This window comes from Sarcophilus harrisii, chromosome 5, assembly GCF_902635505.1.
Source record: "Sarcophilus harrisii chromosome 5, mSarHar1.11, whole genome shotgun sequence".
Classification (NCBI taxonomy): domain Eukaryota; kingdom Metazoa; phylum Chordata; class Mammalia; order Dasyuromorphia; family Dasyuridae; genus Sarcophilus; species Sarcophilus harrisii.
Window position 1 is genome coordinate 47,195,814 of NC_045430.1, and position 27,168 is coordinate 47,222,981.

Here is a 27,168-nt window from a genome sequence, read left to right on the forward strand (position 1 = left end):
CAAAATTCAGAACCATAAATAATCTTAATTTCTTCAAGTAATCTCACCAAAATACAGAAACAAAGTAGGATTGAAATAGTTTTTCCTTTACATGTTGGGTACCAACCAGGACAAAGAATCTAAATATATTTACATATTTACGAAGTGCTCTCAAAACTCTTGTTAAAAACCCACAACCCACCTAAGGCTCACTGGGGAGAAAAGAATCACAACAAATTCCATCTGGAATTTGTAATCACCTCTTTTGCACTTTAGCAGCATCTTTTAAAAGTTTTTCTTTTTTAAAGCCATCATAATCTTGTTTTAAATCTTCATTTTGCTACTGCTTACATGAAAGTTCTGCTTCATCCTCTATTTCCTTCTTGGTTTTTCGATTTTAACCTGTTTTTTGGTTGGTGGAGAAGTTGAATTTCTTGGTTCTCCCTTAACTTGCTGGTCAAACTTTTCCAGCTGTTTACAGAGCCAATAAAATACAGCTTTCTTTATACGAAATGTGGTTACCATTTTGTATTTATCTACTTTTAACTTTAGAACACTGGATACTTAAATAATGTAGTTGTTTAGGAAAAGTTGCTTGGAGAAATTGCGGTCTATTTTCTGTATCCCTGGAAGACTGACTTCATGTCTCTGTAGTATCTTTGAATCTATGATTACTGTCCTTCACAGCCACAATATAGAGCCAAATCTTTCATTCCAAGACTTGAATTCAGGTCCAGGAAATACTTGAAAGACTTACAACAAATTTGATACATTTTCTTGTTCAAACTAGAAAGTTTAACTAAATAAGTTTTGTCTAAAGACTACCACATAAAAGTGACAGTAAGGTCTAGATACATAACTGTATTTCTTGTTTTTCTTGTAAGTGTAGACAGTCCAGGAAACTTTATTTACTTGGGACAGTCCCAGGTGTGTGTTCTCTTCTTTTCTAGAATATAATGGTTCTCTCTGGGAGCAGGTTTCTTGGGGATGTTTTCTGGAGGCAGCCTTTGTTTCAGTTCAAATCAATAATCACCTCAAATACAGCCAGGAGTTAAAATCCAATCTTTCATTGTCTCTTCCAAAATAGTCTGGTTAGTTTTCTTAGAAACCTATCTCCCTCCTTGGTTCCAAGAGCTCTTGCAGCTTGTCTGCCAGTTTCAGCCTTCAGCTCACTCTGAATCTTGGTTCTCCTCTTCTGAATCTCCAGTTCTGCCCAACTGCAATCTCTAGCTTCTCAATCTCTTCAACTCTCTTCTCATTCTGTCAATCTCCCGAACTGACTGACTCCACTGACTCAGCTCCTTTTTATGCTCTTTTAAAGGTGAAAACTCAAAGGTTGACTCCTCCTCCAAGAGTGGGATTATGGAGTTGTAACTTGTGAATCTTCCAGACTTGTGAACTCTAAGGTGGGAGCTCTAATGTGTAAACCAATTACCTAAGCATTGTCTCTATCAACTCTAGTGAATTAACACCTTGTTTCAAGTTCTGTCTCATAGCACCCAGGTATTCTTTAGTTTTCATCAGGATGGCATCACCTTCCTGATGTAATGGTCTTCTTTGAGAATAAAGGACAAACAACAATCTCTATGAGTAAATTTGGCCTGGAATTGGTCAGCTGAAAGACTCCTTCCTTCCTTTCTTCCTTCCTTCCTCTCTTCTTCTTTCCTTTCCTCTCTTCCTCTCTCTCATTCCTCTTCCTTGCTTCCTTCCTTCTTTCCTTTCTCCTTTTTTCCTTCCTTCCTCTCTCGCACTCACCTTTCCTTCCTTCCTCTCTTTCTTCCTTCCTTCCTCTCTTCCTTCCTTCCTTCCTCTCTTCCTTCCTTCCTTCCCTCCCTCCTTCCTTCCTTCCTTCCTTCCTTCCTTCCTTCCTTCCTTCCTTCCTTCTTTCTTCTTTTCTTTCTTTCTTTCTTTCTTTCTTTCTTTCTTTCTTTCTTTCTTTCTTTCTTTCTTTCTTTCTTTCTCTCTCTCTTCCTTCCTTCCTTCCTTCCTTCCTTCCTTCCTTCCTTCCTTCCTTCCTTCCTTCCTTCCTTCCTTCCTTCCTTCCTGTTTTATTCCTTTCTCCTACCCTTCATTCCATGCTCTTTCCCACCTACTCTCCCTCCTTTTCTTCTTTTCTCTCCCTTCCTTCCCCCTCTCTTCCTCTCTCCCTCTTTTCCTTCCTTTCTCACATTTTTTTCTTTCTCCCTTCCTTCTTCCTGTCCTGGGAGCCACTTGCTAAAGATTGATTGGAATCTAATTCTGACTAGCAGAATAAATCATGTTTTATGAGAGTATGATAATGATATAAGGAGACTGAGAAGCAATTTTAGTGAAAATCTCTTGACCTCTTTCCTCTGATTTATTTCATCTCTACTCAGAATGTATATTTTTAAGCACAACAAGATTATTGTTGTTTAAAGAAAAGCATACATTCTTTTGCAAGCAACATCAGCATCTGTAAATTTATTTTATGACCTCCAGACAGATATCTCTGACTCTCTAGATTATGACAGTCTTTCCTTGAGCCTGTCAGCTCTATTCAAAGAGTAAGATAAAGACTGTAATAACAAAACATTCCTTTATTCTCTCTAGTGTGCTGTGATTCACTGCTATGGGGGCTGAGATTTACAACTATGGCAGGGGACTTTGGAGAACCTAACTACTCCAAATGGTGCAGTCCCCTTTAACCTTTTTACAAAAGGCTTTCTGGTTTCCACACCTAAACGTGGTCCTCAACACTTCATTCCTCCCTCCCTCTATCCTTTCCTCTCTCCCTCCCTCTCTCTCTCCCTCACTTCCTTCCTTCCTTCCTTCCTTCCTTCCTTCCCTCCTTCCTTCCTTCCTTCCTTTCCTCCCCCCCTCCCTCCTCCCTCCCTTCCTTCCTTCCTTCCTTGCTTCCTTCCTTCCTTCCTTTCTCTCTCCTTTCCTCTGTCCACATAGGATATTATATCCTTACCTACAGAAGCTCTTAAAAGCATTATTTTCTCTTTTGCACCTCTTTTTATTGTAGTAAATTTATTCATTTTTAATCCATATTGCCCTGTGAATCATTTTGGGAGAGAAAAATCAGAGCAAAAAGGAAACAACAATGGGAGAAATTTAAAAAAAGAAAAAAGAAGTGAACATAGAATGTGTTGATTTATATTGTCTCCTTAGTTTTTTGTTTTCTTTTTCTGGCTACAGATGGCATTTTCTGTTCAAAGTCTATTGGGACTTCTTTGGATCACTGAACTGCTGAGAAGAACCAAGCCTTTCATAAGTGATCATCACACATTATTTCTGCTATTGTGTACAATGTTTTCTTGGTTCTACTTGTTTCACTCAGCATTGATTTATGTAAATCTCTCCAGGACAATTCATGTAAATCTTTCCATGTAATAGTCTTTTGAGTCTCTTGGTGTAAACTAATTTTCCCATCATACCTTCCTTTTCCTCTTTTTCCATTACAGACCTTTTCCACCCTTAATGTCTTCTTCTTTGATGTCATCACATTAGAGACCATTCACAGCCAATTCTGTGGTTTGTGTGATGCCTCCCAACTTTGTCTACTCCAGTGTCAGATAGACTTCTCAAGAATTACAGGTATTGTTTTCCCATATAGGGATATAAATAGTTTAACCTTTAAGTCCTGTGTTTGTAGATTAAATTTTCTGTTTAGTTCTAGTTTTTTCAATAGAAATGATTGAAAGTCTCTTACTTCATTGAAGCGCCATCTCCTCCCTTGAAATATGATATTGAATCTGGCTGAATAGTTAATTCTTGGTTGTAACCCCAAGTCCTTTGCCTTCCTGAATATGGTATTACAGGCCTTCTGATTTTTTATTGTAGAGGCTGCCAGATCTTGGCTAATCCTGGCTGTTGCTCCTTGATATTTGAATTGTTTTTTGGCTGGCAGCTTGCAGTATTTTTTCCTTGATATTACAGTTTTGGAGTTTAACAACAATGTTCCTTGGGGTTTTCCTCATGGGATCTCTTTCACTGGTGATTGTTTGATTCTTTCAATGAGAATTTCCCCTCTGTTTCTGGAATATTGGAGCAGTTTTTCTGTATGACTTTTTGAAGAATGCTATCCATGTTCTATTTTTGGTTATGGCTTAGGTAGGCCAATAATTTTTAAATTGTCTCTTCTGGATCTATTTTCCAGGTCGATTATTTGGCCAATGAGATATTTCAGATTTTTTTTCAGTTTGCTTGTCTGACTGATTCTTGTTGTCTCACAAAGTCATTAGCTTCCATTTGCCCTGTTCCAATTTTCAATGTGTGATTTTCTTCAGTTAGCTTTTGTGTCTCTTTTTGCATTTGGTTTATTCAACTGTTTAAGAAATTGTTTTCTTTATGTAGTTTTTTCCTTTCCTTTCCAAACTGTTGACTCTCTCATGCATACTTCTCATTTTTTTCTCATTTTTTCTTGTTCGTCTCTTATTTGTCTTTTGAAGTCTTTGATGGACATTTCCAAGACCTCTTTGGGCTTGAGGCCAATTTATTTTATTCTTTGAGATCCCTTCTGAGTTTGTGTTTTAGTCTGCCCTGTCACCATAGAAGCTTTCTACAGTCAAAGGTCTTTTCTGTTTCTTATTTTCTTTTTTTCTTTTGGTATTTCCTCTTTTTTTTTAATTTTAAGGTTGAGTTCTGCTCCTGGGGTAAAGAGGAAGCTGTCCCAAGCTTTCTGTGCAGCTCTGAGCCTTGGCTTTAAGCACAAGGGCCCCTTTTGTTTGTAGGGGATACCTTTGCCTGCTCTGTTCAGGAAACTGCCTGGTTTCCCAGAGTTTGCCTTCTGAGCTGGGACTGGAAGCTGCTCCACTGATTTGCTCCTCTATAGAACCAGGAATGATGATGGTCTTAGTTGCTGATTTGCTGTGATTAAGACATTCTCACTGGCTTTCCCAATCTATCTGAACTGGATTGAACACTTTTTTTATTCCAGAGAAACTAACCTTTCTTGAAGTTTGTTCAGTCTCTCTTGAGCTAGAGAGTGGTTTCATTCCATCAGACTCTGTTCAAAGGCTTGTCTTCATGTTGATTTTTGAGGGAAACTGGGAGAGCTCAAGCAGCTTCCTGACTACTCTGCCATCTTGGCTACATCTCTAGAACTCCAATTTATCTCTTTTGTGCTTCTGAACCTTGTCTAGATATATTGGGGTTTCCTGGCTAGATTTATTTCTTAGGACTAAGCCTCAAACCAAAACCAATCTGATTCTAATTAGCCACTGATAGGTCTTAGGCTAAGCTCCATTTGTTCATTTTGTGGGGTCTTGATCACAGTCATTTCTACTTTGGTCAGAAACACTGAGGGTCTTCTCCCCTAAGATTCATTCATTCATTTAGATTTTTTTTTTTTTGTTTAGACTAGGCTATAGAGGAGATTCTTTGCCTCAATTGCTACCTAGCCTTAATCACTGAATGGGTGTGGCCTCAGTCACACTGAGACATGTTGAAGACCTTAGCTTAAAAAGGTCAAGATCCCCCATTTCATCTAGGGTCATCTTCAGTCATCTTAATCTCTATCTTGCCACTATATTCAGATGACTCTGGAGGGGAAAGTGAGGCAGGTGACCTTGCACAATCCTCCCTCACTTAAATCTAATTCATTTGCACGTCACAGCATTATCTCCCTAATATTGTGGTTCTCTGTGAATCTCACTCAGAATCTCAAGTGCTCAATGTGCTCATGGCACAGACAAAGGGGATCCCCTGTACTAAGTACCTACTTCAAAAAGTTACTAATGGTAGGAAATTCAGGGGAGCTTAAAGATAAACAATATTCAACTATACCAACTCATTCAACTTTTAGAGATGAAGAAACTGGTCAAGAGATACAATTTGATCAAGATCACAAAGATGGTAAATAAAGAATAAAGTACTCAATTCAAGAGCTTCTTATACCTAAGCTAGGATTCTTTCCACTACTGTTACTTTATCATTCCTAAGTTTTGAATTATTTGTACATAGAAAAGGCTTAACTTCTTTAGTAAATATAGAATGCAGGTATTTTAATGCCTTGATGACAGAAAAGGAGCCCTCACAATAATCTCATTAGATTGTACTATAAATGGCATCTTCTATGTTTGTATTTAACTGAAAGATAACAATAATAATCGTATAATACAGAATGAAAACCTTCATAAGATTTGGTGAAAGTTCTTATTCTTGAGAAACTGTTTTAATTTCTCTTGGCCAGATGTATTTTTATATGTAGTGAATATAGGCATTTCATTGGCAACATAAAATCTTATTGTTTTTTCCTCTCTCAACTGTCATGCAATCCTTTCAGCTTCTATTTCATCAGAGAATCTGTTTGAAAATAAAGGAATCAACCAATAAATATACTGTAGAGAATTTCAGAAATATATCTATCATCTGTGATCTTATGATGTTACTTTTTAGTGAAGACTAGGTCAAATGCCCAGAGAAATAGGGTAAGAAATTGTCAGAGCCAGGCTCCATCATTAAAAAATAACAGCAAACTATAATGTATTGTTGTCATATTTAATGGAAGAGAATTGAGTCTATTTGTTCCTTTTGCATCAGTGAACTCCTTGGTCTTAAGGATACTCAACAATACTGACAAGATTAAAATAGAACTGATATAGTTCCTTAAAACATAATTGATTAAAAAAAGAAACATGAGGAATTCTCCTCAACATCAGCACAAGGATAATATTTTTCTTTGGGCTTAGATATAAAAAAAACTTCAGGAATACATTAATCTTATTTCTGCTTGTCTAAGTCTAGATATCCATTTATGTACATTATTGTTTGTAAAGAGAGTTACATGCATCAGTGTGTACATGAATTTTCAACTTTCTACAACCACTTTTTGGAAAAATGTATCTCATGCTTTGCCTTTGACTTAAAGTAATTCTTTAAAAAAAAGGTTTATTTTTATTTTTTTCTGATGGGGAGTGATATTACACTGGTAGATCAGGGAAATATAGGCATGATTTGCTTAGATTTATGTAAAATATTTTTTTTAAAAAACCCTAAAATGCTCTCTTGAGGGATATAACTAGATGATCTCACAGGTAAGTGGGCTCCAAATTATTTAGCCAGCTAAACAGGAATTTTGAATATCAATCTAAATGGAAATGGGTCTCTGGTAAAGTGCTCTTATTTTCTAACCTTAGTAATGAGGGCTCGAAGTCTTTTGTACTATTGTACCTGACTACATAAATAACTTGAATTATGAAATGCTTATCTGATTTTCAAATAAAATTAAGCTGAGATGAAGACCTAATATTTTGAAAGCTAGACTAAAGAACAAAGATCTTGACAAGTTTTAATACCTGTTTGAAACTTAGTGGTTGTTTAGTCATTTTAATTGTATTTGACCTGATTTGGAGTTTTCTTGGCAAAGACACTGGAATGGTTTGCCCCTATTTCCTTCTTCAGCTCATAGAGAAACTTCATAGATAGAAAAACTGATACAAACAGGTTTAAGGAATTTGCCCAGAGTTATACAGCTAGAAAGTATCTGAGACCAGAGTTAAACTAAATAAAATGAATCTTCCTGATGCTAGGCCCAGGCATTCTATTTCATTACAAAATATTAGTGCCAGAAAGAATCTTGGCAGTAGTTATTTAACCTCTGCTTGATGATCTCCAGTAACCTCCATGCCTCCAAGAGGCAGACCTCTACACTTTTGAACAGGTCTAATTGTTAGGAACTTTTTCTCATATCAAGCTTTAAATTTTCCTCTGTGACCATCATTATTCTGATTCTGCTTTTTGGAATCAAGCTTAACAAATACAATACTTATTCCACATGACAGTCCTTCAAATTGTTGAAGACAGATTTTTCCTTGAATACTATCTTTTAAAAACAAGTTTAATTCCTTCCTTGCTTATAATAAGCAAGGCCCTTTATGATTTTAGTTAATTTCCTCTGGATGGTCTTCAGCTTATCAATTGTGTTATAAATCTTTGCCATCCAAAATTCAATGTAACATGTATAAATCAAACTCCTACCTTGAAACCTCATAATGACATGGATCACCAGTATCATCATCATCTTCCTCCTCCTCCTCCTCCTCCTCCTCCTCCTCCTCTTCCTCCTCCTCCTTCTTCTTCTTCTTCTTCTTCTTCTTCTTCTTCTTCTTCTTCTTCTTCTTCTTCTTCTTCTTCTTCTTCTTCTTCTTCTTCTTTCTTCTTCCTTCTTCTTCCTTCTTCTTCCTTCTTCTTTCTTCTCCTTCTCCTACTGTTAACTACTACAATGGTGCCAGGAGTGTATAAACATGAGTTTATTATACCATCTTGGAAAAACTACAAGTGTAGACCTGACAGTAGATTATTTCTCTTTAATCAACTTAGCTAACTATAGACAATTGATCATGAGGTTATATATGTTTGTGCTGATAATGAGCAACAAATGGACAAAACTGTAAAATAAATCTCTGACTTTCTTCCAGTTCTGCATTGACAGTGTTAGAATGTTGGAAAGCATATCAGAGGTGCTCAGGATCACACAGTTCTTAAAACACCTACAAGCACAAGTTTTATTAATGGTATTAAAAGTGATATCTTTAGCTAATGAGCAATTCATCTATCATTAGAGGAACTAAGTTATTTATAAACTGACATCCTGGTGACAATGAAAACCAAAAGATTTAAGGACTGGTTTTAATTCAGTGGAAGGATAGTTTGCAGATCCTTGTGGGGAAAATAAATAAAGGAATTGGGATGAATGATAAAAGTCATTTCATGAGACACTTGATAATCAGACATTGCAATACTTATCATGACTATAATAACAAAATAGACTAGCAGGAAGATAATTGTAACTTATGTGCCAGCATCTGCTACAGAAATTGAAGAAGAAAAATTTTACTTAAAAAAAAACAAAGGAAAAATCCTCCAAGTTAAGTCATATTAGTATCTTGATAGTCAATGATTTCAAAATGAAGGTAAACACATGCGAGGCTAGACAAAACTATATTGAAAATCATAATTTACGATCAAGAAATGAATGAGGTGAAAATCTTTTAGAGAAAATTTCAATGATTCTAACCTTCTTTCCTATCAAAGTCTTTTTTAAATATTGTTGAAAGCAAATTCAGTACTCTGAATGTGAGATATAAGCCTGCCAGAGACAAATTCATTAATTAAAGTTTTTTTTTAATTTTTAAAATTTTAAGCATCTTTGCTTAAAAAAGAAAGATTCCCAAAGGGCAAAGTTTCCCTATGTGTTTGATTTTTTCTAACTTATAACATTTTTGAATTATAGTACTATATATTCATATCCAACCAAATGCAAAATTACACAGTAAGATAAACCTACTTTTAGAGCTTAGGAGAAAGTCCATTTAACAGTGTTGATTTATTAAGTGGAATAATAAGTTACTTAAATTGGTGAATACTGGATAATCATTCAATGCAGTCAAGGGTAGCCATAGTTAATGACCTTAATTAGATTAAGATGTTCTTGCCTGAGTTCTTGTTAACCCTTTTCATCCACTTTCTGAGAGCATAGAGTTCCTTCTTAAACTTTGACCTAATTTTGGTTTTGAAAATGGTTGGAGCTTTGATAAGAATGATGTAAAATGATTTCAAAAAACTTTTCAGAATTGATAACTAAAGAAACATTGAAAATGTTTCCTATTCAGGTAGATGCAAAACCTGTAGGCTATGACACTATTCTAACTTTTTATTTTTAATATATAACTTAACTAGGAAACAGAAGGGTAGATCTTATGGTTCCATAATGTTAATATTTTGATGATATTGTGCTTGTGAATTATGAAACACTAAGATCATATAAGGATCACAGTTTTTTGAAACTCAAACAACAATGGAGGACTTTATGATATGTGTAAGTAGGTTGAAACATATTATTAATAATGATTTTTATATGAAAAATGACCTAAATACATCTTCAAGACACATCTTCAAGACTGGGACCCTAGGCAAATCATAACATCTCTGAATCTCAATTTTCTCCTCAATAAAATAAAAGTCAGAGGTGAGAAGAAACAAGAAGAGACAGGGGGAAGAGAGGAAAGAGGAAGGGAGGCAAAGACAGAGACAGACAAAAGACAGACAGGCAGAGAGGGAGACAAAGAGTCAGAGAGATACAGAGACAGAGAAACACACACAGAGACACAGAAAACAACCATGATTTGGCACAAATAAGGGAGAAAAATAATGGGTTAGCCTGAGTCCTTTAACACTCCCAAGACATTAAAAGAATCAAGGATGACTTTCATTGTCTTGCTGACATTTCAATACAGATCTCTTATGGAAGATTTTTTAAGGATGTAAACAAGATGAAATGGAATGGAGAGGTTGTGATCTGCAACAGTGGAGGGAGAACTTTTGCTGATAAAACCACGTTATATCTTGCATTTGGGTTGAAAAATCGGAATGCAGAAAAATCAGAAAAATATAGAAATAGGAGAGAGAGAAATGTGAATAGAAAAACATTCAGTCAAACAACAACAACAACAATAATACCTGGGGTTACAGACTCCAAGATGTAGTAGTGTAATGGTCCAACCCAAAGCACTAATTCGATATTAATTTTTATTAATAGAATTAGTTTCCAGATTTAAGCAGTTGGTAGTCACATTCATCTCTTTACTGTCATCATATATTGAAACAGACATTTTCTTAAATACTTCCAAAGTATCTTCTTCTAGAAATTTGTTACATTCCAAATGTTTGTGGGTTCTGTCACTCCAAAACCAGTTCAGAGACTTGATCTGGTATTGATCTGAGGGACACTAGGAGGAGCTCAGATAAAGATGTTATCTACTCACCACCATCTTGACTCCATCCCTCAATAAATGTTTATTGATTGATTAGTTGTGCAACTCTAATCTTTAAGAAGATTTCATTTGTGCTAGAGTTTTAAAGCTGAGTCTTTCCAATAATAGCCTATTACCCTTGAATCCTCTCTTGTCCAAACTAAATGACCCCAAATCTTTTAATTGCTATTTATATGGACTTGTTTGAAGCAATATAATTATCTTTGCCATATTTCCAGCTTGTAAGCTTGTATTAGAGTATCCCTTTTAAGAAAATACTTTGGAAGTATTTCAGAAAAGATCCTGTTTCAGTTGGGCAGGGGGAGAGGCTGCCAAGTGCAGATGCAGTGCAAGGAACTTAGGGCAGGGAGCCAGGGCTTTATGTTATCCCACACCAGGAAACTACTAGGAGGCTCTTAGTCTACTTTGTCATGGTTACAAGCTAGTAAATCAGCACACTAGCTGTGATACAACCAAAGCAAATAAAAAAGGCAAATCAGGAGCTTCTGAACCCCAGAAAAATGTGAGACTTGGCCATGCCTACCCAGCATCAGAAGTGAATTAGCAGCACTGGCCTCAGGACAACCTAAAGTGGCTGTCACCTCTTTGCCTTAAGAACAGACCTCAACCTTTAAAAAAATGAGCAAAAAAACAAAACAAAACTCTGTTGTTAGCTTTTATGGAGAAAGAGAAGAACAGACCTCAAACCCTGAGGATCCTAGAGGCAAATCATTCCAGATGAAACTCCAAAGGGTGTTATGAGTTGTTCCCCATTTCACAAGGCTCTCTTGGAGGAATTCAAAAAGGATCTTTAAAAAGAGTTAGAAGAAAAATGGGGAAAGGAAATGAGAACATGCTAAGAGAGTTTAGAAAAGGAAAAGCAGAAATTATCTGAAGAAAACTCCTTATAAACAGATTTGACGAAATAGAAAAAACATATAACTCTTTACAAAATAGATATGAAAAAGAAACCAATTCATTGAAAAACAGAATTTGTGAAATGAAAAAAATACAATGAACAAAATACCTCATTTAAAAGTTAAATTGGCCAAATGCAAAAAGAGATTAAAAAGTTAACTGAAGAAAATAATTCATTAACAATTAGAATTAAATGAAAGTGAATGACTCAATGAGATTTCAAGAATCAATCAAACAAAACTAAAAAAAATTAAAAATAGAAGAAAATGTAAAATACCTCATTGGAAAAACAACTGACCTGGAAAATAGATCTAGGAGAGCAATCTAAGAATTATTGGACTTCTTGAAAATCATGATGAGAAAAAGAGCCTAGATATCATCTTTCAGGAAATCATCCAGGAAAACTGATGGATGTCCTTGAAGGTAAAATAGCCATTGAAAGAATTCACCAATCTCCCCCTGAACGAGGCTTTAAAAGTAAAACTCCAAGGAACATCAGAGTTAAATTTCAACATTACCAAATTAAGGAGAAAATATTGCAAGCAGTCAGAAAGAAACAATTCAAATATTGAGGAGCCACAATCAGGATTACACATGACCTAGCAGTTTCTACTTTAAAGGATAGAAGGGCATGGAATCTGATATTCAGGAAGGCCAAGGAACTTGGATTGCAGCCTAGAATCAATTATCCAGCCCCAGTGAGTATTATCTTTCAGGGGAAAAGATGGATATTCAATGAAATAGGTGAATTTCATTTATATCTGAAGAAAATCTCAGAATTGAATAGAAAATTTGATCTACAAATGAATAACTCAAGAGAAACATATAAAGGTGAAAAGAAAAACAATTCTTTTAAAAGTTAAAAAGCTTATATCCCTATATGGGAAGATGATATATTTAACTCTTGAGATCTGTATCTCTGTTATGGGCATACTTAGAGAATGCAGGTATAATTTGATTTTTTGTGAAGACATAAAAAGAAACCAGAGAAGGAAAAGCGATTCTACTGGAAGAAGACGAAGATGGACTTAAAATGGGATAAATTACATCTTATGAAGAGGCAAAAAAGACTTATTAAAATTGTGAGAAAGAAGGGAAGAAGATGAACATTGTGTGAATCTTATTCTAATCAGATTTGGCTCAAAGAGAGAATATCAAACACATTTAGCGTCACAAAGAAGCTTGTCTCACGCTATAGGGAAATAGATGGGGAAAGAGGAAAGAAAAGAGGGAAGCTAATAGAAGGGAGAACAGAAGCAGATGAGGAAAGGGATAAAAAAAGGGGGAGGGACTATAAAAGGGGAGGGGTTCGCAAGAGAGTCAGAAACAAAATACTGGGGAGGAAGGAAAAGTGGAAAGGAAAGAGAAAAATATAACTGGGGGAAAACAAAATGCCAGGAAATCCAGAGTTAGTAATTTTAACTGAATGTGAATGAGATGAGCTCTCCCACAAAATGGAAGCAGCAGACTAGATTAAAAGTCAGAATCCTATATTAGTTGCTTATAAGAAACACATTTAAAGGAGTGACACATTCAGAATAAAGGAAAAAAGGCTGGAGAGAATCTGTTTTAGCTGAAGTTAAAAAAAAAAAGGGTAGCAAACCTGATCTCACCTCCCCCCCAAATAGATCTAATTAAAAGATATAAGGAAGGAAACAAAATCCTACTAAAAATACCATTTATAATGAAGTACTATCAATTCTAAACATATATGCACCAAGTGCATTTCAAGAGAAGTTAAGAGAGATGCAAGAAGAATTAGACAGCAAAACTATAGTAGTGAGGGATCTCAATCTTGCTTTCTCAGAACTAGATAAATCAAATCACACACAAAAAAAGAAAGTTAAGGATAGAACTAGAATTCTAGAAAAGTTAGGTATGATAGATCTTTGGAGAAAATTGAATGGAGACAGAAAGGAATATATTTTTTTTTTCTTGGCAGTACATAGAACCTATAAAAAAAAATGACCATGTATTAGGAAACAAAAAGCTCAAATTCAAATGCAGAAACAGCAAATGCATTTTTTCAGATCATAATGAAAGAAAAATAACATGAAATAAAAGGCCAGGGGAAAATAGACCAAAAATTAATTGGAAACTAAATAACCTAATCCTAAAGAATGAGTAAATGAAACAACAAAACATAGACATAATTTCATATAAGAGAATGACAATAATGAAACAACATACCAAAATTTGTGGAATTCAGCCAAACCAGTTTTTAGGGAAAGTTTTATATTTGTAGATGGTTACTTGCATAAAATAGACAAAAAGATCAATGAATTGGACTTGCAATTAAAATAGCTAGAAAAAGAACAAATTAAAAAAATACCAAATTTGAAATTTTATAAATAAAAGGGGAGATTAATAAAATTGAAAGTAAGAAAGCTATTGAATTAATAAACAAAATTAAGCTTGGTTTTATGAAAGAAAAACAAAATAGAGAAACCTTTTGTTAACTTGATTAGAAAAAGGAAAGAAAAACAAATTATTAGTATCAAAAATGAAAATGGAGAATTTTCCCCATCAATGAAGAAGAAATTAGAGCAATAATTAGGAATAATTTTTATCAACTACATATCAATAAATCTGATAATCTAAGTGAAATGAAAGAATACTTACAAAAATATAGATTGCCCAGATTAACAGAAGAGGAAGTAAATTACTTAAATAGTCCCATTTTAGGAAAAAAATATAACAAGCTATTAATCAACGCCCTAAGAAAAAAAATCTCCAGAGCCATATGGATTTTAGTGTAAATTCTACCAAACATTTAAAGAATGATTAATTCCAGTATTATGCAAACAATTTGGAAAAATAGAGAAAGAAGGAGTCCTAAATTCCTTTTATGACACAGATATGGCTCTGATATTTAAGTCATGCATAGTCAAAACAGAGAAGGAAAATTATAGACTAATTTCCCTCATGAATATTGATGCAAAAATCTTAAATAAAATATTAGCCAAGAAATTATAGCAAGTCATCCTCAGGATAATACACTATGATCAAGTAGGATTTATACCAGGAATGCAGGGTTGGTTCAATATTAGGAAAACTATTAGCAAAATTGATTAAATCAATAACCAAACTAAAAAAAAATCACATGATTATCTCAATAGATGAAGGGAAAGAATTTGATAAAATCTGGCAACCATTCCCATTAAAAACACTAGAGAGTATAGGAATAAATGGAGTTTTCCTTCAAGTGATCAGTAGCATCTATTTAAAACCATCCCGAAGCATCATATGTAATGGGGATAAACTAGAACCATTCTGATTAAGATCAGGGGTGAAACAAGGTTGTACACTATCACCATTACTATTTAATTTAATATTATATTAGAAAAATTAGCTTTTGCAAGAAGAGGAGAAGAAATTAAAGGAATTAGAGTAGGTAATGAGTAAATAAAATTTTCACTCTTTGCAGATAATACGATTGTATACTTAAAGAATCCTACAGAATCAACCAAAAAACTACTAAAAACTATTCACAACTTTAACAAAGTTGAAGGATACAAAATAAATCCACGGGAATCATCAGCATTTTTATATATTATCATCAAAGTCCAGTAGCAAGAGATACAAAGAAAAATTCCACTTAAAATATCTGTCGATAATATAAAATATTTGAGAGTCAACCTTCCAAGTATAAGTCAAAAACTATATTCAAAATACTTTCTATACAAAGTCAGATCTAATCAATGGGAAAAATATCAAATGCTCATGGGTAGGTTGTGTCAATATAATTAAATCATAATATTACCTAAATTAATCTACTTATTCAGTGCCCCACAAATCAAACTCCCAAGAAATTATTTTACAGATCTAGAAAATATAAAGTTCATCTGGAAGAACAAAAAGTCAAGAATTTCAAGGAAATTAATGAAAAATGTAAATGAAAGTGGTCTAGCTGTACCAGATCTAAAACTATATTATAAATTAGTGATCATCAAAACCATTTGATACTAGCTAAGAAATAGGGTCGGTTATCAGTGAAATACATTAGGTTCACAGGACAAAATAGTCAATGAGTATAGTAACCTAGTGTTTGACAAACCCAACGACCCCAGCTTTGGGAATAAGAACTCATTTAACAAAAATTGCTGGGACAGTTGGAAATTAGTATGGCAGAAACTAGGTATTGACCCACACCTAACATTGTATATCAAGATAAGGTAAAAATGGGTTCATGATTTAGATATAGTGATATTATAAGCAAATCAGAAGAACATAGGATAGTTTACCTCTCAGATCTGTGAAGAAGGAAGAAATTTGTGGGCAAAGAAGAATTAAAGTTCAGTACTGAATACAAAATATATAATCTTGATTGTATTAAATTTAAAAAGTTTTTGTTCAAACAGAAGCAATGCAGACAAGATTAGAAGGGAAGTCAAACACTGGGAAAAATTTTACATTTAAGGGTTCTGGTACAGGCCTCATTTCTAAAATATATACAGAATTGACTCAAATTTATAAGAATTCAAGCCATTCTCCAATTGATAGTCAAAGGATATGAATAGACAATTTTCAGATGATGAAATTGAAACTATTTCCACTCATTAGAAAAAGTGTTCCAAATAACTATTGATTAGAGAAATGCAAATTAAGATAACAAAGACAGCACTACACACCTGTCAGATTGGCTAAGATGACAGGAAAAAATAATGATGAATGTTGAAGGGGATGCGGGAATACTGGGACACTGATGCATTATTGGTGGAATTGTGAACGAATCCAACTATTCTGGAGAGCAATCTGGAATTACATCCAAAAAGTTATCAAACTGTGCATCCCCTTTGATCCAACAGCGCTACTACTGGGCTTATACACCAAAGAGACAATAAAGAAGGGAAAGGGACCTGTATGTGCCAAAATGTTTGTGGCAGCTCTTTTTGTGGTGGCTAGAAACTGGAAAATGAATGGATGCCCATCAATTGGAGAATGACTGAATAAATTGTGGTATATAAATGTTATGGAATATTGTTGTTCTGTAAGAAATGACCAGCAGGATAAATACAGAGAGGCTTGGCGAGACTTACATGAACTGATGCTACACCCAAAGAGCATTTAGAAGTTCAGTACTCAGACATAATCAATCAGCCAGGAAGCAACCTGATGGGAGAAAGGGATTACAATTGGGGAGAATAGAGTTGTATGCAGCTGGGACAACTGAGACACCCCCTGAAGAAGTGAAATCTGTTCCTCTCCAGCCTATGGATCCCCTGCCTCCAGGCACAGTAGGCTTGACCATTTCACCTTCTAAGAGTACTTACAAAACAATATTCATCCATATGCTGATATGGGAAACTGGGGAATGTGTAGATAATATTCCAGTCACTTATACAGATAGACAATGTGTGACTTATCAACCAGGAGAAGTAGTAGCATCAGTTTTACTGATACAGACTCCTAATAAGCAATCTGATGGCCCAGATTATGACTCCAAGCAACAAAATCCAGGAATATACTGGACAGCAGCTGTGAACAGCTGACCGACCTATGCTCACTATCTATATAAATGGCATACCATTAGAAGGATTGGTAGACACAGATGCAGATCATACAGTCATTAGAGGTAACATCTGGACCAGTTACTGGCCAAAAATTAAGGCACCTACATGTCTGGAATAGGAGGATCAATAGCAGCTGAAGTTAGTGCTACCTCTTTGAGATGGACTTTTGAAGGTGAAACAGGAATTTTTACTCCTTTTATAGTTGAAAAAATCCTCATCAATCTGTGGGGAAGAGACATTTTACAACAATTAGGATTACAAATGAGTACATTGGTTTTTTAGGCAGGGCTGCTGTTGAAGGCCTACCAACTCTTTCACCTGTTCCTATCCAAAGGAAAACTGATACACCAGTGTGGATAGAATAGTGGCCCTTAGCTAGCAATAAAATTCAGGCCTTATTAGATAAAGTATAGGAGTAACTTGACCAAGGACACTTACAACCTTTTCTAAGTCCTTGGAATTTCCCAGTATTTGTTGTAATAAAGAAATCTGGAAAATGAAGGATGTTGACTGATTTAAGAAAGGTAAATGAACAGATGGAAACTATGGGAACTCTCCAGCCTGGATTTCCATCTCCTACTCAGCTGCCTAAAGAATGGCCTCTTTGGGTTACAGACATTAAGGGTTGTTTCTATTCTATCCCTCCAGATAAGGAGGATATGAAAAGATTTGCCTTTTCAGTGTCCAGCGTTAACTTAGCTGAGCCTTATAAAAGATATGAATGGACAGTTTTGCTACAGGGAATGAAAAACAGCCTTACTATGTGTCAAATGTATGTTGCTGCTGCTCTTGCTCCAGTAAGAAAAGCATTTCTAAAAGTTCTGTTATTACATTGGGATGTGCACCTGAGGAACAAATGTTAGAAGCATGTCTACAAAAGACCATAGAAACACTAAGGAACTACAAATTGCATATAGCTCCAGAAAAAATTCAGACATGCTCCTTTTAAGTATTTAGGATATGAAGTATACCCCAAAGTATACAGTACAAAAACTTTCCTTAAGAGCAGAGAAGTTAAACACCTTAAATGACTTTCAGAAATTAATAGGAGATATCCAGTGGATGTGTCCAGTATTAGGCTTGACTACCTATCAATTACAACCATTATATGACATTTTAAGAGGAGAAGTGCTTTAAACTCACCACACCACCCCACAAAAGAAGTTTGAGAGGCTTTGAGAGAAGTTGAACTGGTTTATCCTATGTGGTTGAAAGAGTCACTCAAAAACCCTTAGAAATATCAGTTTTTGCTACACAAGAGGCACTCACAGCAGTCCTTCATCAAGGAAAAAGTGTGATAGAGTGGGTGAACTTCCCAGCACAACCAGAACAAAGCCTTACTCCTTACCCAGTGCTTGTGGCTAGAATTTTATTAAAGGCCATTAAGTGAGCAGTACAATTATCTGGGATAAGACCTGACAATATATACAGCTTTTATACTAATGCACAAATTAATGTATGCTGTGAAACCATCCCAGAGTGGCAAATTTTATTAGCCACAGCTCCAAATTTTACACACAGGTCTCCATTAAATATAACCAGATTATTACAAAATTGGCAATGGATTCTAGAAGAAAAGCTTTCTAAAATTCCTCTTAAAGGGCCAACTATCTTTATAGATGCACCCAAACATAATATTTGTGCTGTATATTCTCATGACTTAACTATAAAGAGAGTAGTCAGAATTCCTTTTCAGTCTACTCAGCAGAATGAATTGTATGGAATCATTCTAGCTCTTACTTATTATCCAGGAGATATAAATATAATATCTGATTTGGCCTATTCAGTAGGTGTGGTACAAAGACTTGCTACAGCCCAAATAAAATTTGTAGCTTCTAATATATATCAGCTCTTTAAGGAACTTCAAGAACAAGTGAGAAAGCATCCAGGTAAGATTTATATCTTGCATGTCCACTCTCATAGTGGACCTCCAGGTCCTATTTTTGATGGCAATTCAAAGGTAGATAGCCTTCTAACTATGTTGGCCAATACTCCTTTATTTCAGGAAGCCCAAGAATCTCATTTTAAATATCATCAGGTTGCTCGAGCTTTACGTTTACAATTTGGAATAACAAGAGAGGAAGCTAGGAGCATAGTAAAAGCCTGTACGGCTTGCCTTCCTTTCCACACTCCTACACTGCTTCCAGGGAAGAACCCTTGTGGTTTGAGACCCAATGAAATCTGGCAAATGGATGTGACACATTATAAATTTTTTGGTCATCTGTGTTTTATCCATGTTGTAGTAGACACCTTTTCAGGATTGACTTTTGCAATACCAGCAGCAAAAGAGACAGCCCGAGTGGTCACTGAATTCCTTATACAAGCATTTGCAGTTATGGGTGTGCCACAAGCCATAAAACAGACAATGGACCTGCATATACTTCTAAACATTTTGCACACTTTTGTGCACAGTATAAGATTTCACACACTATTGGCATACCTTTTAATCCTCAAGGACAGGCAATAGTAGAGAGGAGAAACAGAGACATTAAGATGCTCCTCCAAAAACAAAAGGAAGGGGGAGCCACAGGTAACCCTAAAGAACTTCTAAATCTCGCTTTTTATTCTTTTAACTTCTTGATTTTTGACAAAGATGTACTGGTTCTGGCAGACAGGTTTTATCACCCACTGGAAGGGCAGTGTCCAGTGCAAGCAGCTCCACTATCTTTAGATAATCGTCAGGTGATGTGGAGAGACCCAGAAAGTGGTGAAGGGAAGGGACCAGATAGGTTAACTGTTTGGGGGAGAAGGTTTGCTTCTATTTCTACAGTTGGAGAAAGAATTAGATGGGTGTAAACAAGTATTTGCCTTGTCCAGTGGAGAGAGATGGAGCAGACCTTTGAAACGAAGGGCAAGACCCAAGAAATAGCAGGTGGTTTCATTGCCGACTGTGCCCACCACTGACAGAGCATGGCAGTTATGGCATTTGACTCATGGACATAGAAAATTGTTGGACTTCAAAACCCTCAGGAATCATTGGATTTTCAGAGAAATGATAAGACTGTTGCAGGACTTTAAAATCTGCAGGAATCACTGGATTCCCTAACATATAAAAAGACTGTTGCAGGACTTCAAAAACTTGTAGGGATCATTGGATTCCCTGACATGTGAAGCAATGGACAATAGATTGGTTTTGGCCTATCTCTTGGCTTTTGAAGGAGGCGTATGTGTGATTGTTGTTTACATACCCTCCTTCTAGAATTTCTGGAACTCTTTTACAACACCATGTTGATTTATATTGTTTATTATATCACTACTTGCATGTACAATTCATGGTTGTTATACCACATTGAGCCTGCACTGTGAGGAGAGTTATCACTAATAGCCTGTGCTTTATTGCTATGTGCTTGGGTAATATCTCCCATGCTGATAGATTTGTGCATACCTGTTTCTATTAAGACCCTTCAGCTCAGAAACCCGATAGCATTATCTGGCTTCACACTCCACTTCCTTTTGTTATTTTTCATTTCTCTTCCTGAGAAGTCAAGGAGGGTGTGATCATCTTTTTAATGCTTTCACCTCCCTTCTTGAGAAGCCAGGCAAGGCATGATTACCTCCTTTTTAGGGCTCTCACCTCTCTGAGAAGTCAGGGATGGCATGACCACTTGTGTTCTAAAACAAAAGAAAGCGAGAGATGTAGAGGGCTGAAACTCTGAATAGGAGCACTGGAGCACTTAAGGCTAATTACTGATTGGACAATACTCTATTAGCATATGCTTGCAAAATGGCCCTTCTCACAATTCTTTGCTGGCTTGATCTTTTGGTGTATACAGATAATTGTAAGAGGGATTAGGGGGTAGAGTAAGACAAGCCAGGGTCACATTGGCTATGGACAATGAAGAGAGAGGAGATTGTGGAGAGCTCGTGGAGTTTTCATCCATCTCCTTTACTTCTCCCCCTAAAGAGTAAGGACTTGTGCTTATCCTGATTCCGGCTGATTCTAAAGCATCCAGGGTGCTCATCTGGACTTCAAAGAACATATATTTTGCTGTTTTTCCCTCTTCTGAGTCTCAGGTTGATGAATAATGTAGGCTTTTCCACCAAGTTCTTTTTTTTTCCTTTCAAGACTCCAAGTTTCACAATTTTAAAAAAAGTATTTGGCACTCATGATCTTTAGAATTTCATAAGAATAAGGATAGGGACTGGACATGTAATCTCAGTGGAAGAGAATTTCTATTGATGCAACTAATTTAGAGTCTTAAAAAATTATCAACTACATTGAGAAATTCAATGACTAGTAAAACATAATAGCAATAACAATTCATATTTGCATAGTACAGAACCAGTAGCAGCACTGCTGGGTCAAAGGGTATGCAAAAGGGTGTGTGCCCTTTGGGCATAGTTGAAGACTGCTCTCCAGAATGGTTGGATCATTTCAAAACTCCACCAACAATGTATTAGTGTCCCAGTTTTCCCACATCCCCTCCAACATTTATCATGAACTTTTCCTCTCATCTTAGCCAATCTGAGAGGTGTGAAGTGGGACCTCAGAGTTGTTTTAATTCGCATTTCTCTAATCTATAGTGATTTAGAGAAATTTTTCATATGACTACAGATGGCTTCAATTTGCTCATCTGAAAATTGTTCATATCCTTTGATTATTTATCAGTTGGGGAATGGCTTGTATTCTCATAAATTTGACAATGTTCTTTATATATTTTAGAAATGACACCTTTTTCAGAAACCCTAGCTGTAAAGATTATTCCCCAGCTTTGCACCTCCCTTTTAATCTTGTTTTTGTTGGTTTTGTTTGTGCAAAAACTTTTTAATTCAATGTAATTAAAGTTGTTCATTTTGCCTTTTATAACTTTTTTAGTTCTTCTTTGGTCACAAATTCCTTCCTTATCCAAAGATCTGATAGGTAAATTATCCCTTGCTCTTCCAATTTGTAATGTAAAAAGATATCAGCCTTTATGTCCAAATCATGTACCTATTTTGACCATACCATATGACCAAAATATGATATGGGCTGTGCAAATAGATCTATTCCGAGTTTCTGAAATATTATTTTCCAGTTTTCCCAAAAACTGTTGTTAAATAATGAGATCTTATTCCTGAAGCCGGAGTTTGGAGGTTTATCAAATACTAGATTATTATAAGCCTTGATTATCCATTTGGGATTTCTTGGCAAAGCTATTATAGTACCTTGCCATTTTCTTCTTCTTCTCACTTTAGAGATGAGGAAGTTGAGACAAATAGGGATAAATGACTTGTCCTGGATCACACAGCTAATATCTGAGGTAATATTTAAACTCAGGTCTTCCTAATTGCTTTTTTTTTTTTTTTTTTTTTTTTTTGCTCAGGCAATTGGGGTTAAGTGACTTGCCTTAGACTTAACACAGCTGGGACATGTTTGAGGCCAGATTTGAACTCAGGCCCTCCTGACTTCAAGGATGGTGCTCTATTCACTTCACCACCTAGATAACTCAGGTCTTTCTAATTCTTGACCCAATGTTATATCCACTGTGCCACATTATCCATATACATCCATACATACATATATATATACATACATACATATATATATATATATTAATACGTGAGCTCTATAGCTAACTGAATACCACAATCTGGGCAATATATCTCTCATCAGGTTTTTTATTGACTTTCTCTATTTCTTTACTCAACAGATGCTGTTCCATTAGATGTAGTTTGTTTTATTTTTGGTCTTTTTTGCAAACACTTATTTGAGCTTTAAAATATGTGATGATTAAGTACTCATGGAATAAGATTTCTTGTGGCCTTTAGGTGTATGATAAAATAAACTCCATCAACTTTTTCTTTGCTCTTCCTATAAATCTCTGTGAAATTTCATAGGGTCATATATTTACACTTAGCTGGGAATCTAAGTACCATCAAATTTACCCCCTTATTTTTATAAATCAAGAAACACAAAATTTGAACCCAGGTATTCTTAACAGTATTCTATTCATTACTTCATATTCTCTCTCTTTTATTTAGCTCCATTTATACAGACAATGCCAAAATTGATATAATTTGGTTCCTCCAATGTTAGGGCTACTTATTGATCATTAGATAAAGATTATGTACTTAAAGAGTTTATAGGTAGAATAGAAACTATGATCCTTTATATTCCCTATCTTCTTTTGTGCCATGAATCCTGCATAATCAAATAGAGGCTGAATAAGATTTAGTGCCTTTTATATTTTTCTTGATTTCATTAACTGCCATTATTGAAGACTTCATCACTTTATGGTAACCTTTAGATGATGAACCTCTTTGTCAAAGCAGAAAGTTATTTTTGAAACTATACCTAAAGACTTTACAACATGGTAGAACTTTCTAGGAATATACTCTACTATTAGAATCTACTGTTAGGGTGACTTCATAGTCACAGTGAGGTTCTCAGTATCAGACATTTAAAGGCAAGTCATTCTTTGCTATAATTCCAATCATTTGGCCAATCATCTCTTTGTAACATTATCAATAGAACTGCCCACCATAACGCTATTTCATCAAAAAATTGTTTTGCATGTGCATGTGTGTAGCTATTATTATCCTTAGAAACAGAATATCTATGCAGAGAAGACTAGAGCTGAAAAGAATATAGTCCCTTTTTAAAAAAAATCCAACAGTGATGAAATAAAAGGCTCAGATTATTAGAACAAATTAGCACAAATAAAGTCAGTAATTCACTCCCTAGAATCCAAGAAAGGATCACAGTAATTTTGTGATTTTTAACTCCAGAAATATACATTTTGTAATGTTGTAAATTACATATTACTATCTCTCTCACATGTCTAGAATTTTCTCCTTCCTCATCTCTACCTCCTAGCTTTCCTGGCTCCCTTGAAGTCACAGGTAAAACTTTACCTCATTTAGGAAGCCTTTCCAAATCCACCTTAATTTTAGTGTCTTCCTTTGATTAATTATTTCTGATTTTTCCTGTATATAGTTTGGATATCATTACTTGTATATTGTCTCCTTTTTTAGATGGTGAACTCCTTGAGAGCAGGGCCTATCCTTTTCCTTTCTTTGAATTCCTAGAATTTGGCATAGTTTCTGGCAAATAGTAAATGAATGTTTATTTACTGTACTGACTGACCTTGAATTTAACCAAATTGGGAAACCTGTCACCATTCAGCTATACTCTTTCTCAAAATAAAATAATTTTAAGTATTTATTATTGATTTTCCTAAAACAATTATATTTGTTTCAGTGAGAAATAAAGTGGTATAATAACTATGTGATTTGAGTCCAGCTTTTGAACTTTGTTTACGCAAAGAAAGCAATAATATGGTTTCTAACTTATATGGATATTATGAGGATGACAAATTGAATAATAAAAGCGTGAAGTTATTTGAGATTCTTTAAAGAATGTTGCTGTAAATATGCAATATATTATAATCATAGTTATTTTGTATGTTTACTTTTAATTTTATCTTTATGGGAATCAATAGCATTAGTTCACTATACTTTTCCTAATTTAGAACAAATAGCATTATTAAAATAAGTTATCATGGGATTGCCCAAAAGCTTTTTTGTCACAAGAGTTACTATTAAAATAATGTATCTTTTATTTGGAAAGAAAACACATTATTTAAATTATCATCATTCCTTGTCTGTACTGATTCATGAAAGCTAATTAATATTGTAGGGGGAAAAATTATGTAATGATTTTTGTGGGATCATCTTTCATTAAATAGATAGTGTTGTGTGGTGGATGGAGAAGAGAACCAGCTTCCAAAACAGGAAACCTGGGTTCAAGACCTCTGACATAGACTGGCTGTGTGGCCCTGGTTAGTAAATCATTTAACCTCCAAAACTCTAAGGGAAGATGACAGTCTACATTGAGTACAGGGAATTCTTTTATCCAAGAGTTCCCAATATCAATAAAATCACAGGTCCTTGCTCTAGAGTCTAACTGGACTAATTCTCCATTAGACTGTGAGCTTCTTCATAGCAGATAATCTTTTAGTCTTTCTGTTCCTGCACTATTTAGTATAGTACTTGGCATGTAGTTGGTTAGTTAGTTATTCTTCATTTTCAAAGAAGACCAAAATAACATTGCTATGTTAAAGTCAAATTACAGTGTGTCCTATTGTGGCTGATCAGACCAGTACAAGCTTGGAATGCTCTGCCACACGTCAGACACAAATAATCTCTATGAACATTGAGGAGGCTTTGGAGTCTGGACTCTTTTTTGCTTTATTTTATCCCTTCTCTCACCTTTCCCATCCACCAGACACTACAATTCCATTTTCAACACCCCTTCAGTTTAACTCTGATGTCCCTAAATACTGGAAGTTTTTAACTTACAGACTTCCTTTTGATGATATTTGTATAAGAACTGGATGCGATTGTTTTCATTTTGTTTTGTTTCTGAACTATAGGTGGCTTCTAAACATCCTTTCTATTTTGCTGAAAAAAAAAAAAACTAACATATTTACTTTGAATCTTTTTCAAGTGGCCTTCAGTGAACTCTCCTTCAAGTGATTCAGTATTTAAATTTACATAAAGAGGAAAGAAGAGGAAAGTGAATTTTTTTTGGTACCTTAAGTTGCATTTGGCCTCCACACTTTAAGCACTAACATATATCATAGATAATTTATTCCATAATTAATCTCAAGATAATTCTTAGTAATAATAGTTCCTTAATATGTCTGGGTGAGGATAGGGAAGGGAATACAAGAATCTGATCACTTCAGCTGTGGGCAGAAAAGAACAATTTTCTATTTCTAGTCCCATATTTACCAGGTTCAAAGAAAAAAAATTATCTTGTCTGATCCATTTCATTTTACAGAGAAAGGAGCTAAGATCCAAGGAAGTGACAGCTCAACCATGTAATAAGCATTAGAAATAAGGTATAAACCCAAGTCTTTTATTTGATTCTAGAATCTGGTTCTTTCCAATGGATACATTGCTTTGCATAGGAAAGTTCCAAATGAAGGGAGAAGTTTGTCAAGAAGGAACACAAGAATTAAAACAGATTTAAGTATAACCTAGCTGAAGGGGGAGTGAAACTGTGTTCCCTTTAAAATGATCATTCTGAAACTGTATTCCCTTTTGATCTTGGAGTCTCAGGCCCTCCTGGGAAAGCATTATCTCCCCAGATAAGTTAAGTGTTGTTATTAAATTTGAAATCTTGGTCAAAAGCACCCCACTGATCTTTTGGGGATGCCAGACCCTTTTAAATTCCATTTGGAGATCTGGGTTGGATATTGATAAGCATCTAGGCCTGGGGATTTTGGCATTCTTTTCAACCTGAAATCTGAGCCTCAAGATTCCTTTTTAAAGGGAAATTTCTGAACTCATTCTTTGCAGAATGTTCAAAGTAGCTTGCTCTGCCTTTTTGGTATAGCTGCTAGGACCCTGCATGCTGAGAAAGTGTTCTTTTTCTCAGTGCCAGCCTCCATTTCCCTAATAGGACTTTGCCACTAAAGAAGTCAGTCTCTTAGCAAAGACTTCCTGTCCAACAATAAACTTCCATTTTTGTCAATTAAGATTTCGGTTTTGTGAATTCTTTCACGTTGAACCTCTGTGCTGACCAGAAGAGGTTCCCACAACTCTCTGACTGCCATTAACCTCATCATAGCTAGCAAATATTTATTGCAGAACTTAAGACAAAGGAATGCTAATGATGGCCTGGTATATGCCAGGAAGATTTTACAGAAGTGATACTAGACTTCAAGTTTTGAATGAGACCACATGGTACAAGTAGAAAGATTGTTAGATTTGAAATCAGGAGACCTGAGATCAATTTTTAGTTTGTCACTTGCTTCTTGTTTAAACTTGGGCTTTTCTGGGACTCAGTTTTCTCATTACTAAATAAGGTTTGTTTAGGTACTGATTCCTTCAGTCTCTAAATCTAAGATTCCAAGATTTATGACTTTGATAAGTGGAAAGGATGTGAAAGGAGAGTCCAGGAAGACATTCCATAAAGGAAAGAACATAATGTGCTCAGGAAACACATTCGTGTCTGCATCTGAATTTGAAGCCAGGTCTTTTTGACTCCAGGTCCTAAGGTAAATTATTTGTAGGGTATCTCTTCAAAACCATAGATACCTTACTCCAAATCA

At 35.2% G+C, this 27,168-nt stretch overlaps 1 pseudogene; it reads right to left on the reverse strand.

Annotated features, from left to right (window-relative positions):
* Positions 1-235: 235 nt before the first annotated feature.
* LOC100916143 lies at positions 236-10,715 on the reverse strand (annotated as a pseudogene).
* Between the last annotated feature and the right edge of the window lie 16,453 nt (positions 10,716-27,168).